We start from the raw sequence: 13,258 nt of genomic DNA on the forward strand, positions 1-13,258 counted from the left end.
CCCGTTAACCCATTAATTAGTTTAGAGATAAAAATATAGAAAAATATTTTTAGTTAATGACGTTAGGATGGAGAGTAGTTGTGCAAAAATAAAATTTTCTGAATATATATATATATATATATATATGTAAATATAAAATTTAAGAAGTTATTTACGTACATCTAGATTATTCGGAGGATATACATACAAAAATCTTAATATAATATTAGATATAAAGCCACCTTTGTGCAGGGCAATTTTGTGAGACGCCTTTTGCTAAAGTGATTTTGTGAGTCGTCCGTTCAACAGGTGAATTTTTTTGGCCAACTCATCTCCCGTGGAGGTGGGTTAGATGGTATCTAAAATTGTTTTATTATAAGATAATTTTTTTTTTGAAGATTATTTTCATAAATATTTTTTAAAAAATATTTTTTTATAAATTATTTTAAAATTAATAATAAATTAGTAAAAAAAATCGAGGAACAAAATAGAGAGAAAAACGGAGAGAGGTGAGAGAGAGGAGCTCAGCTCTTCTTCCTTACAACAGGGACCGTCCCCTTCCTCTCTCTCTTCCTCTCAAGCACGGCAAAGGGAAGGCCGATAGTTGGTCACCCACAGTGGCATCCGGGGAAGGGGATGGCGATGATCCTGCGGGTCGGCGGTGGTCGGCAAAAAAATAAAGAAGGTAAAATAGGGGAAACCTCGTTCTCGCCATTTTTCTGACGGCTCGTCGGATCAAATTTGAGCAATGGTAGTGGGCAGGAGACTGGAAAAAGAAAAGAAAGGAGGCGGAGCCCAAAGGTTGATTCTGGCAAGCTCTTCCCGTAGAAATCTAAGAGAAAATTGGCAAAAATCTTGGGACCAGAGGTGATCTTTTGGGGATTTTGGTGGAGTCCGAAGAGGGAGGAGATCGGCCTTTATAGCTAAGATCCTAGGTTCCTTAGTCCAAATTTGGATGCCCTAAGGTAGCTCGGTTCCATCGGAGTCGGAGAGGGAAGAAGAGTCCGATTGAGAGTCTTCTTCTCCTTCATCTTGTGTGAAGCACGAGCTTTCCATGGTATGGGCCTTTTCAGTCCGGCCCATGGGTTGTCACAGTGACCTCCATTGTTTGCTGTATTGGACTGTACAGCATATCATACTGGCAGGGCATCAAAACATGGTACACCCACCGTTCAAAGTGTCAGGAATGAGTAATGCACTGTACTGATACTTGGTATGCGGTTTGCCAGTAGATACCATTGGGGGATCCAATATCAAGACTGCAAACCTTGGTGAATACCATGGAAAAAGTTCTTACACTTTTCTTTGGCTTGTTTCTGTTTAATTATCACATAAGAAAATAGTTTTTCCTTCAGTTAGTTTATTTTGATCTTAATAACCATCAATTCAAAATTTCAAAGTGTTTCTTCAGAAAGAATCTATTGCCTTTCAATCTTAGCAATTTTAACAACCCAAATTTGAGTAAATTTGACCAGTTCTTTTTGCATTTTATATTGTTATTGGACCCTCCTTTGGGTTAGTACATTACTACCCTTGCCATATGATAGTGGACTGTGATGCCTTTTTGCAATGTCTGATCAGGTTACTATTCCACTTTGCAAAATCCACACTCTTAGTTTGTTTCTTGACTGTTGGCCCATGATACCTTCTTAATCATTTGTGAGAAATGCCTTATTGACAATTCATGTACTGTTTTTTTCTTATTCTGTGATCTTGTGATGCTTCCCTTGGATTTTTTTTTTGTTTTTTTTAAAAAATTCCCAGTGTCTATTTTGACCTAGACAAGATGAAGATGAACAATGGGAACATGATAAGGGTTAAGATGAGGGATCATTGATCTACAGATATTTTTCTTGAACACATGAGATTTTTCTATTTTCGTCACATATGAATTGTTTCCATAACACATGCAATATCCCTATAAACTGTGCATACTGATATTTGACTTTTTTGGCTAAAAGTCAATTTTAATCACATGCTCAGCTTAAGTCTTGAGGTTCATTGATAGATTTAATGATCTTTCCTTTCCAGAGTTTCCATATTTTTTATGGACATGCCCATACCGGCAAATTGAATTTCCTACCTTTTGTCATTGATTTGTATAATTCATCATACCTCGTCAAATAAACTCATTTTTCATTTGTCACCTACCCATATGTTTGCAGGCTACCTATTTTCACATTTCATGAAAGCTGATTGTGGTTTCTTACCACATTGGTCCAATACTTCTATATTTTGGGATGAATAAAGTTGAGCCAAGACCAATAAACATAAGATTCCTTGCATAGTCAGTTCTAGGTATATGGGTAGAACCATTTATCTTCGTTGTTCTTGTTATCCTGTTTTTCACAGTGCCAAAACAGGTATTAATTGTTCAGGTATAAGTTCAATAATCTTGCCATGGACAGAATATTATGCTTAGGGATAAAATAAACCAGGGATATGGTGTGTTGTTTTTATTGTGTCTCACTAATTTAATTTTATGTATTATGCAATGTTTATTAATATCTAGGTTCTGAGTCATTGCAACATTTACCATAACTATTACCATCCAGCCTTATCCTAGCTATTCGGGGTTGGATTTGTGGATCCTCATTTGCCAAGATCAAAAATTTTGGTCCATGTCATAATTTGACATATGTTAATGTTTGTCTGTCAGCCTAACATCAATCCTTTAACCTTCTCATATGGGCCAGCCATGAAGGTGTTCGTCATCTCTTGGAAGTACATTTCCAATCCCCTGTGTTGTATGGTATATGCCATAGTGGTCACGAACTTTACAAGGTCATACTATGATTTTTAAAAAACATTATCTAGTAATACATGTTGACTCAAATTTGGATTCACTAAACATATATATTTTCAGTTATTTCTCATGATTTCACATTCACTTTTTACATGACTTTTTCTTCCAAACCTTCTTTGCATTTATAGGATTACAAGATTCATCGAGATGAGATTCATACAAAGCTGGTTCAGATAATGAGGGAAAGATAGTTGGCAAATCTTCGCAAGCTACCTCAAATTGTTGAGAGTTGGAATGCACCAGAGGATAATGATTTACAACCTAGTCATTTTGCTCGATCAGTCACCAAGGTCTGTTACTGCTAGCTGCCTCTTTATTTCCAAGTTGTCAGTCACGCCTGACTTAATAATTCTTTCTGGAAACTCCGTTATTCTTTATGCATTTACTTTGATGATAGATTCTTTATTTTGCAGCAGGTACAAATTTAGGGTTTAATATTTTTTTCCGGGGAACTAATTTTGTTACTATATGTAGGTGTGGTCTCTGTCTTTTTTGGTTGTCAGATATCACAATTTACAGGGCGTTTGAGCTCAATCAAAATTATGGTCCTGTGATTGTTAAATGATTTAGAGGGCTGTTTTCTGCTAGTTCTGGGGTCTGTATGTGATACCTAATATCCTTAAAAATGTCCTGATCCTTGAAAATGACAGACCTAAAATATCAAACTTGGACTAATTAAACTTGGGGATTGCATTTGGAATGGTCGAATTTAGATTTATTGACTCAGTTTTGGGTTCATTTGGGTGTTTGAGTGAGGACTGGAGATGTCTGCCTTAGTGTGTGACAAACTTGAGTATCAAATTTTGTGTAGTAAAAGAAAAATGTTTAGTTTCTGTTAGTGGTCCATTCTATTTGTTGGTTCATGTGCCATCATGCTTAGTGCAAAAAGTGGGTAGCCTCTCCTGACCTGATTCCATATTATAGATAGGATGCCATTTTTGCTTTCATGCCCCATTTTTCTTGTATTTCTTTCATTTTACTGGAGTTTTAGCAATGAGTGATGCTCATGGCTTTGTCTAGCTGCTCCAGCTGGTGGCTCCAGTTGACATTGCTCTATGGCTACTAGTCTTATTGATCAAGTGCAGTTGGATGATGCGAATGACAGGCTTGAAAAGCATGTTGCTTGCTATCCGCTGTGCTTTCCTGGTGCAACTGTGAACATCTTCATGCCTGGTGAAGCCAGCCTTGGTCACATGCACATATTGTATATCACCAGCTTTATAGTCAGCTGGCTGCTCATTAAGCGCAGTAGCCACCTCTCTCTATGCTGTCATTTCAGAAAAAGTTGTCACACTCATTTTGCATTATTTGATATTAAAGGTGTATCATTTTAGCTTGCATTCTGTGCATTTTAATATTTCACACATTTTATGGCGACTGGGTCTAATTTCTCTCTTTATTTACTTTATCTCCAGGAAGTTACATATCTCCATCGTATTTTGTCTCAAACACTGCTTGAGGCTGATGTTCTAGCAATTTTCAGGTGAAGAATTTGACATGTATGAAATCAATAACCTTGAAGTCCATGTTCAGTGTCAGATGAATGCTTTGTTAGGTTTGATGCATATCCCTCTTTTCATTGGTAGGAACATGACTTGAAATAGAATTACACTAGGATAAAGAAAACTAATACGTTATTAATCAAGGCTGTTAAATGGGAGAATATGTGTAGATCTACAGTTGGGACTTGATATCCTAAAATGTGATACACCTTGTATTTTTGACTCTGGCATTAGTGCCATACTCTGAGTTCAGCATTGCTGGCTTTGTCTTGTCTTGTTTTTCAAATTAATAAATCTTATGAATTTATACTGGTCTTACCCTCTCATATGATTTATATCATCCAAGAATGCAAACTCTTATTTTCTTCACCATTTTGTCCACTCTTTTACTTGTTTCCTGAGATATATAAAAAATAATAGAATGCTGGAATTCTGGTGCTGCCTGTTTAGGTTAAGAACTTACAAGTTCACTAAACATGTTGCTTGTATGACGTTAAGCTGGTGGCAATCTGTTGTTCAATAATGTGGTTACACTACATTGTTAAAGGCTAGATATTTTCAAGAGTAATTTGTGACCACTACAATAGATATTGGAAAGATGCTAAGATACAAATGACGTGAAACATATTCATATCAAGTTAGCAACTAATACTACTATAGTTATGTGTACCTAAGTGGTCTTCTTGTTGAAAAGAATTTTGTGAAGCGGCATTAATGCATCAAAATCTTAAAGCAAGCTAATGAATATACCTGATAGTACAAGTGGATGGTCTATTTGGGACTCAAGTTACTTTTTAGTACCCAAATGGGTAGTTATGTTGGTGATGTTTTTCAAAATAAACGTATGCTTCAAAAATTCTACAATGTCAAATAGAGCATTCTTGTAAGCCATATTAGACCTACTGTTGTCTTTAAGCGCCTGAAGTTGCTGGAAGGTATTGCTTTTTTAACAATTTATAATCCTCTGGCCGAATCTTTGATTTGAATGGGCTCACAGTCCGCTAGGGAGGGTTGACTATTTGGTTTTCAACATCTATGTCAATATTTTGGATACAAAACTAACTACAAAATACAAAATAATATAAAGGAAAACATAGACAATTACAACAGTATTCTGTTTTAGCATATAATATTCTAGGATGTATCATGCGAAAATGCATGTGATGCTTGATTTAGCACAAACAATCAAGATGAACTCTTAGTGCTTGAAAGGTTTAATGCAGATGCCTTTTTCCATTAGAGCATCCTTTGTAGTATCTTTCTACAGACATCTTTTGAGAGAAGCAGAGGAAATGCCTCTCAAAAAACGGATGCATCTCAGAATTTTCAATCTTTCTACAGGCATCTCAAAGAAAGGAGGGAGAAGAAAGTAAGACTCATCTCAATCTTGATGCATATGTATACTTAGTTCAACATCATGCATTCAAGGTTAAATTTGAAATAATTTTTGGGTTGGCAATTTACAACAGTCGTTAGCATCAATAATTATTATTTCGATAAAGATAACTGAAAAGGGAACAATTAGTCTAAATCAAATTATAAATTATGGAGACAGTCCTCTTTTCCAAAGGCAAAAGTTGCAAACTGGTCCAGTGCTTATATGTTATTTCATTACAAAGGGACTTCAAGAAGTGGCATATGAACAGTCATCTTCTTCTCTGCATTCTAATGAAATTGATTCAGGTGCAGAATAGCCAGATCTGACTAAAAAGATCCAGTATACTGGTGGATTTGATTAACAATAACTAGGTAGTTTCTAGAGAGAGTAATTGACCAAAGACATTGCATGACTAAATCATTTCCACTGTGGCATATACTGAAGAAGAAGAATAGAAGCATAAATGGGACTATCCTAAATGTAACTAATGTTAGTATCTATGAAGTGGAGATGTGTTTTAAAGTATCTTGTAGTCATTAAATTCTATAAAAACTTAAAGAAAATATTTACTAGTTCTAAGACAAGCTTTATAGCTTGATTCTGAAAGTCGGGTTCAAGGGCTCAAAGATGATAAATAGCTAGACATAAGATCATTAGAGAACACAAAAATATTAATTAGAATGTTTTAGATATGCAGTGGCAGAAAACTTTCCTTTTTGGGTAACTTTTCTTAATCAGAAAAATTATTATTCGAGTTTCTGTTGTCTATGATTAGATATCCATGTTTGTGCGACGGTGTCTTTATCTGCATATATCTTTCCTTTTCCTCTTCTTTCCTTCCTTGCTTTCTTTCCTTTTTCTTGTTTCTTCCTATTCTTTTCCTTCTTCCCTTTCTTTGGTCCTCGCTTTCTTTCCCCATCCCTTCCTTTCTTTTCTTCTTCTTCTTCTTCCCTTTGTTTCTTTCTTCTGCCCTTTCTTTCCTTTTAAACATTACTCTTCAAAAAACCTTAGGAAAAAAAAAAAAAAGAAGAAGAGAGAAAACTAGAAAAACTTGTACCAGTACTGAACTAGTATGCATTTGCATACCGAGTGTTAATACGGTAGAGCTAGGTACTCTACCATATTGGCTAGTTACCTGGTAGCCAGACAGCAGACCTTGGTGTTAATACTTGAAAAGATGTTCTTTGTGTGATCGGTTTAGTTGATTTGTTCTAAAATTATTTTAAATGGATAAGTATTTAAAAAAAGAGGAGAATCTAATGGAATGGTACAGTTTTGAAGAAATATATTAAACATATGGTAGTTATGGCATGTTTTTATTATAAATATACTATTTTAAGGTATTAACTGTAGTGGAAACATAAAACTATTAAGCAAATGGCTAAGAGCAAAAAAAATATTTAAGAATGACTGCTAAAGAAGGGTATCAAGTATCAACTTGCAACCTATATTTTTTCCTAAGAAAATAATACAAGTTTAAATAGGTATATTAGACATAGTTCTGAGTATATTATATTGTTTTGCAACAATCCGACAACGTTATCAGTGTGATGTATTTTAGCAATATATAGTTTATTGTCTTGTAGCTGAGTATACTCAGGTATCAAGCTCAACTAAACCTTGTAAAAGCTGCAAAAAGATGAATAAGAACAACATCTGATAAGAATGACTAGGGGAAAATTCCAAGGTGACAAGTATCATGATCACCCCTTATTCTTATAAAATTGTGAACCACTCAAGTATTTCTTCCAATACAACGGTTATCTTATCAATCAGCAATGACCAAGCTAGTAAATGCCAATAACAGTTACATTTTTTTTGATAAACTCAGGCAAGTGGTTCATATCTTCCATTCGCATATTTCTGAAGCATTTTCAAAGTTGGATGCCAGCACTCCCCAAGCCAAAAACAGGTGTACTGTGTATATTGTCATTTTGTTTCAACTGAAATGCTTTATATCATTTGTTAATCTGATTCTTTTGATGCCCATTGTTTAAAAACCAGACTATGCCGAGATGTTCAGCATATTCTTGGATGTATTCGCAAGTTGCCTTCTGACAACTCAAGTGAACATGGTGTGCCATATTTTGGTCTTCTTGATGAATTCTTGGCAGAGCACTTTGGAACTAAAGTAGGCCAATGAATGATCATGTAAAGTAGAAACTAGCTGTATCTATGCGAAGATTGTCATGTGAGAACTTCATTACAAGACAAGGAAATGGATCTTAGACTTCTGCAATTACATCACACAATATCATTCCGGTAACTTTTTTTTAAAATCACCATACAAATGAACTTGTAGTTGCTCTATTGGTACAATATACATGCTGCTCCTGACAGCTGTAGCTCCATAAGGCCCATTGAATTTTCACTGAGTGGCTCTTGTATGTGTATGCTCTCTCTTAAATGTGACAGCCTTGGCACTGAATGACCCTGTCACGCCCCGAACCCAACACCCGGGTCGGATACGTGATGGCCGCACACTCCTTAGAGCAAGCCCTAAAGAATATGCAAGGCCAAATTAAATCATTACAATCTTAACATCCATAACAATTAATTTCAACAATAATTCGTAAAACTTTGCATAATTACAAATTAAATTTCTTCAATCCTCTGATCAGGTACTATGACACTCTATCTATCCATCTGCTCACCCATAAATCTAAGCCATAGCCAATCATGAACGTCCTGTATCTCTGAGAAGAAAAAGAAAGATGAAGGGATGTGAGCTTTATAGCCCAGTAAGAATTTCCATATCACACTGATATAGTAATATAATCTGAAAATAAGGATAAATAATAAAATATAAAATCTCATGTTCAATGTCTAGAATAATGCAATCATCCATAAATTTTCTATCTTATTAAAATAGATGCATCATCATATGTTAACAGGTGAAACCCTTTTATTCAACAATTATTTCATGTCTTATCTTTCATTTCTCCTTTCATAATCACATGATTTTTAACAGTTTCTTTCCGGCTCTGGACTATCCAAGTCTATACCTCAGTCATCATCCGGATCGAATTCACTTAAAAAGTCTTTCAAGACTGTCCCAGGATGAGCTCCTGACCGGCTGTCCCATGTACGAAAGCCCGTGAGAGGCTATCCCAGGCATAAGCTCCTGGCGGGCTGTCCCAGGCACGAGCTCATGGCCGGCTGATCCACCTGTAAGCCAGCGGGGGCTGTTCTAGGCATAAGCTCCTGGCAGGCTATTCCACATGACAAGGCCAGTCCAAACCATATTTTTCTTTCTTTCATTTTTATGAAATTATAATATTTGACTTCATTAATCAATTCAACTTTTGCAGTGTAATAAATATGTCATACACATAATCATGCCATCAATTGCTGATACATATGTATTGATATAGCATACTCATGCCCAAAATCACATAAATAAATAACAATATCTCAGGTATAATAAATTCATCGATCTCAAATCCAACGATGCAAAACCAACGATGCAAGACCAACAGTAAAATAGCATATATATAATAGTGATCATGTACAGGGATTCTTACCTTTACCGGTGACTGATCCAAGCACAGAAATTAATGTTCTTCTTTAATTTATGAATTTTTTTAACAAAATATTCCACTTGATATCATATGCAGACAATCATTTCTTCATAACCCTGATCAATATAAAAATCACATATAGAGAAATTACCGATAATTGATTCTAATACACAAATCGAGGACCTCTCTTAGGATTATCAAAATTAGGATTTGTCTAAGTATTAGGATCCTCCACTGATCCATAAGACTTCTAGAGAGAAAATCCATGAAGAGAGAAAAAATTCTAGAGAGAGAAAGTAGAAAGAGAAAGTGGAGAAAAAAATCTTCGTATCCTTCAGATGAGGCAATCATGATCGAGATCATCAGAGATCCTATCAGGATGACTTAATATGAATCAAATGTTATAAATTTTGAATAGGATCGGACTGAGATCAGATCTACTGCATGAATTTCGGAGCAATCTCAAATCATCATATTTTTATTTCAAATTTATCCTAGGGTCTGTGATGCAATCAGAGAGAGAGTAGAAAGATCTTAGAGAGATAAAATCCATAAAGAGAGAAAAAGGTCTGGAGAGAGAAAATGGAGAGAGAAGGTAGAGAGAGGAGAGAGAAAATTTTTCTCTCTTCTTCTTCTTTTTATTTTATTTTATTTTTATTTTTCTCTTTCTCTTTTTTTTATTTTCTTTTTCTTTTTTTCCTTTTTCTTTTTCTTTTCTTTTTCTTTTTCCTTTTTCTTTTCTTTTCTTCTTCTTCTTTCTTCTTCTTTTCTTTTCTTCCCGCGGCCTCCCTTGGCTGAAACAGGGGAAGATCGTGAGGTCCCCCCCTCGGTGGCTCGGCTCCGATGGGGGTGGCGGCTTGGCCGGAGATCCGGCAACGACGGCCGACCATGCGAAGCCGGTCGGTGATGGGGTTCGGCCGGCGGCTCTTTTTTTTTTTGTAAAACAGGGGATCCGTCCCCTTTCTTCATGAATTCCGACCATTGGCCGATCGCCGGTGGTCAAGCGCTCAAGGAAAGAGAGAGAGACATGAGGGTCCGATCTCGGGGATGAGACGCCGCAACCGGCGGCGCCGGTGGCCGGAAAAGGGAGGAAAAGAGTCTGGCCGAAACAGAGCAAAACAGGATTCACTATTTTCATGGATTTTTCGGCGATCCCGACGGCCGGCGAGGGTGCACGAGGCCATGGAAAGGAGGGGAAGGAAGAGAGGAAGGAGAAGACGGGTTTACCTCCGACTCCGGTGAGGTCTCCGACGAGTATTTGAGAGAACACGAGAAGAGGCTGCTGCGGGTTCCACGGAGAAAAGAGGAGGATTTAAGCTTGAAGATCGCCGGTGAAGGTTTGAGAGGGAGAGGGGAGGCTTATTCATAGAGGATCCTGGAGTTTTAAGAGTCCTAGAACTCTTCTCCGATCGGGATTCATCGGAGAAGAAGACTCCTTTCGAGAGTCTGCTTCCGTTTTCCCTTTTTTTTTTTTTTTAAACTGTGGGTTGATTCTGGGCCCAATTTGGGTCGGGGTGTTACATTCTCCCCCCCTTCAAATAATTTCATCCTCGAAATTAAGTTATGTTGTTTGAGATATCTATTTCAAAGTATACATTCTTCATATTATTCACAAGCTTACGATAATGTCATATATATATATATTATTTATTTCTCATGATCTTGTTATAATAAAAATAATTTAAAATTTCAAATTGATCTCCTCTTATTGATTTCTCAACTTTTTGAAGAACTGTAATATTTTGGACTTGTATTCATATACCACCGTTGTTTGTCTAATACATTCCACTCGAAATTCATAATTATCTCAGACTACCCTTGATAGAAAAATAAATAAAGGCCAAACATCGGACACTCTTTACAATCATCGATTTTTTTCTTCTCTTGACCTTCCAACAAATTTTATATGTAGACTCTCATCTTAAGAAAATCTCAATCTTCTATATCAGTCTAAGTAATATTATTAACTTTTTTTTAAAAAAAAATATGAGATATATGTCAGAACATTTTAAGTTTGAACTAATATCAGAACTATCAAGCTGTTAATAAACTTGAGATATCTAAAATTTCTTGGCATTATCTACAATGAAATGATCTACTGACAAACATTATCCGGTTATGATCAGATTAGATCAAAATTTATAGCATCCTTTCATTATCAATAAAATTTTTCTTATTTGCAACTAATGTATTTCATCATAATATCTTTGATTTAAAAAAAATTAATATTTCTAATCAATTTAATCCACCACGCTTTTACTGCGCACTCTGATCTTAATTTATCAAATTATATAGGTCTATTAAAAATAAAATATCCTTGTATGTTAGATCAATCCAGGATAGATCCAACCTTCAAATTTTATATAAGACTTACGGTAAAATTTTAAGTTTCTTTATCTTTACTACCTTTGGGTATAGCATATAAAATTAATTCTTGATCCACTTTCTATATTTGAAATCATTGCATAAGTTTCATCACTCTTCAAGAATCCAACATATCTAGAATTAATTGGAGTTAACCTTAGATTTACCTTACAATCATTTAGATGATTTTTTAAATCAATCTTCTTTTTTAAAAAAATTAATTCTAACTTGACAAACTAGAAGAACTCAAGCCAACATCCTTAAGTAGAATCAACTTGATTATTTCTTATAGAGCTCTCTTCATCACAATCCTTAATATTAATCAATAAATCCATACAAAATTTTATCCCTTGTATAAGTCATTCAAAATTTAACACTAGCAAGATGTCTTAGTTCAATTTAAAAAAAATTCAAACTTTGACTTGAATAATTAATACACTTCACCATCTTCAACAATCACAAAAAATATTAAAAAAATCTAATCCAAAGATAGTAATACGAATTATTAAAGATTTCATCATAACCTGTATATCATACTCTGACAAAATAAATTTTTTTCTTTAATTTAACAACAATATCAAAATACTTTTGATCCACTTAGAAAAGTAAACTTTTGATTTGAAATTCAATACAACTTGAAAGATCAAGGAATCATATTCAAAATATGATATTTGAGTAACCAAAGATTTCACCAAAATATGTATCTCATATTCTCATAATAAAATTCAAGTATATATATATATATGTATATATTTTTTTTTTCATCTAATATTGAGTTTCATATATGATCCTTTTATAGGTTCAGTGTTCAAAAATATTTTTCTCTCATATGATGTAATTTCTTCTTAGACCATACCCTAATTAACTTTTTTTTGATAAGTCCAAAATTCATAATGCTCAGACAATTATCATCGAAATTAAAAAAAATATCATGATCTTCAATCATATAAGTTTTACATTCCAAAATCATCTAGTATACTCAACATAACTTATCAATACCTCGCACTTTATTCCAAGGTCAACTCTTTTCATACTTAGGTCAATCTTACTAATTGAAATCTAAGATATAACTCGTCAATTCCTATTATAGATATCATATGCCACTTATGCATAAATTTCATCTTAATATCTATTGATTCGAAATCTAAATATTGAATCTTCTCTTTTATATCTATCATGTTCCTCATGATCATAACCTAAGTTCAGATATCACTAAAATTACAATTCTGAATCATTATAACCTTAAACTCAAATACCACTTAAATCATATTCTCTAATGATCATAACCTAAATTGTAATATCATTCTATTATATCCTTAATGATTATAACCTTAAACTCTGATATTATTTATCATACTCTATTGATTATAATCCCAAAGTTTTGGTATCACTTATATGACAATCCCTAGTGACCTTAAACCTGAGCTCTAGTACTGTTTATCATATTCTCTGATTTCACTCTATCACATCCTATTGATCATGCATAAAGTTTTGATATCTCTTCATAATCCCTAGTGACTTAAACTTAAGCTCTAATATCATTTTATCAGATCCTAATCACTTATATCATAATCCTCAATGATTATAACATAAGCTATGATACCATTCTGTCACACCCCGAACCCAACACCCGGGTCGGATACGTGATGGCCGCACACTCCTTAGAGCAAGCCTAAAGAATATGCAAGCAAATTAATCATTACAATCT

General features: G+C 34.5%; 1 long non-coding RNA gene across 7 annotated transcripts in view; it reads left to right on the plus strand.

Moving 5' to 3' along the window:
- Window positions 1-466: 466 nt before the first annotated feature.
- LOC140857454 (uncharacterized) overlaps window positions 467-13,258 on the plus strand; it is a 22,049-nt gene continuing 9,257 nt past the window's right edge. For 2 of the 7 annotated variants that reach the window (XR_012140926.1, XR_012140927.1), the window contains exons 1-5: window positions 467-664; window positions 2,914-3,075; window positions 4,201-4,268; window positions 7,497-7,577; window positions 7,670-7,927. This is a non-coding gene — a long non-coding RNA (uncharacterized lncRNA). The other 5 variants (XR_012140922.1, XR_012140921.1, XR_012140925.1 and 2 more) reach the window with 5 other exon arrangements.

The sequence above is a fragment of the Elaeis guineensis genome, chromosome 4 (assembly GCF_000442705.2).
Source record: "Elaeis guineensis isolate ETL-2024a chromosome 4, EG11, whole genome shotgun sequence".
Lineage (NCBI taxonomy): Eukaryota > Viridiplantae > Streptophyta > Magnoliopsida > Arecales > Arecaceae > Elaeis > Elaeis guineensis.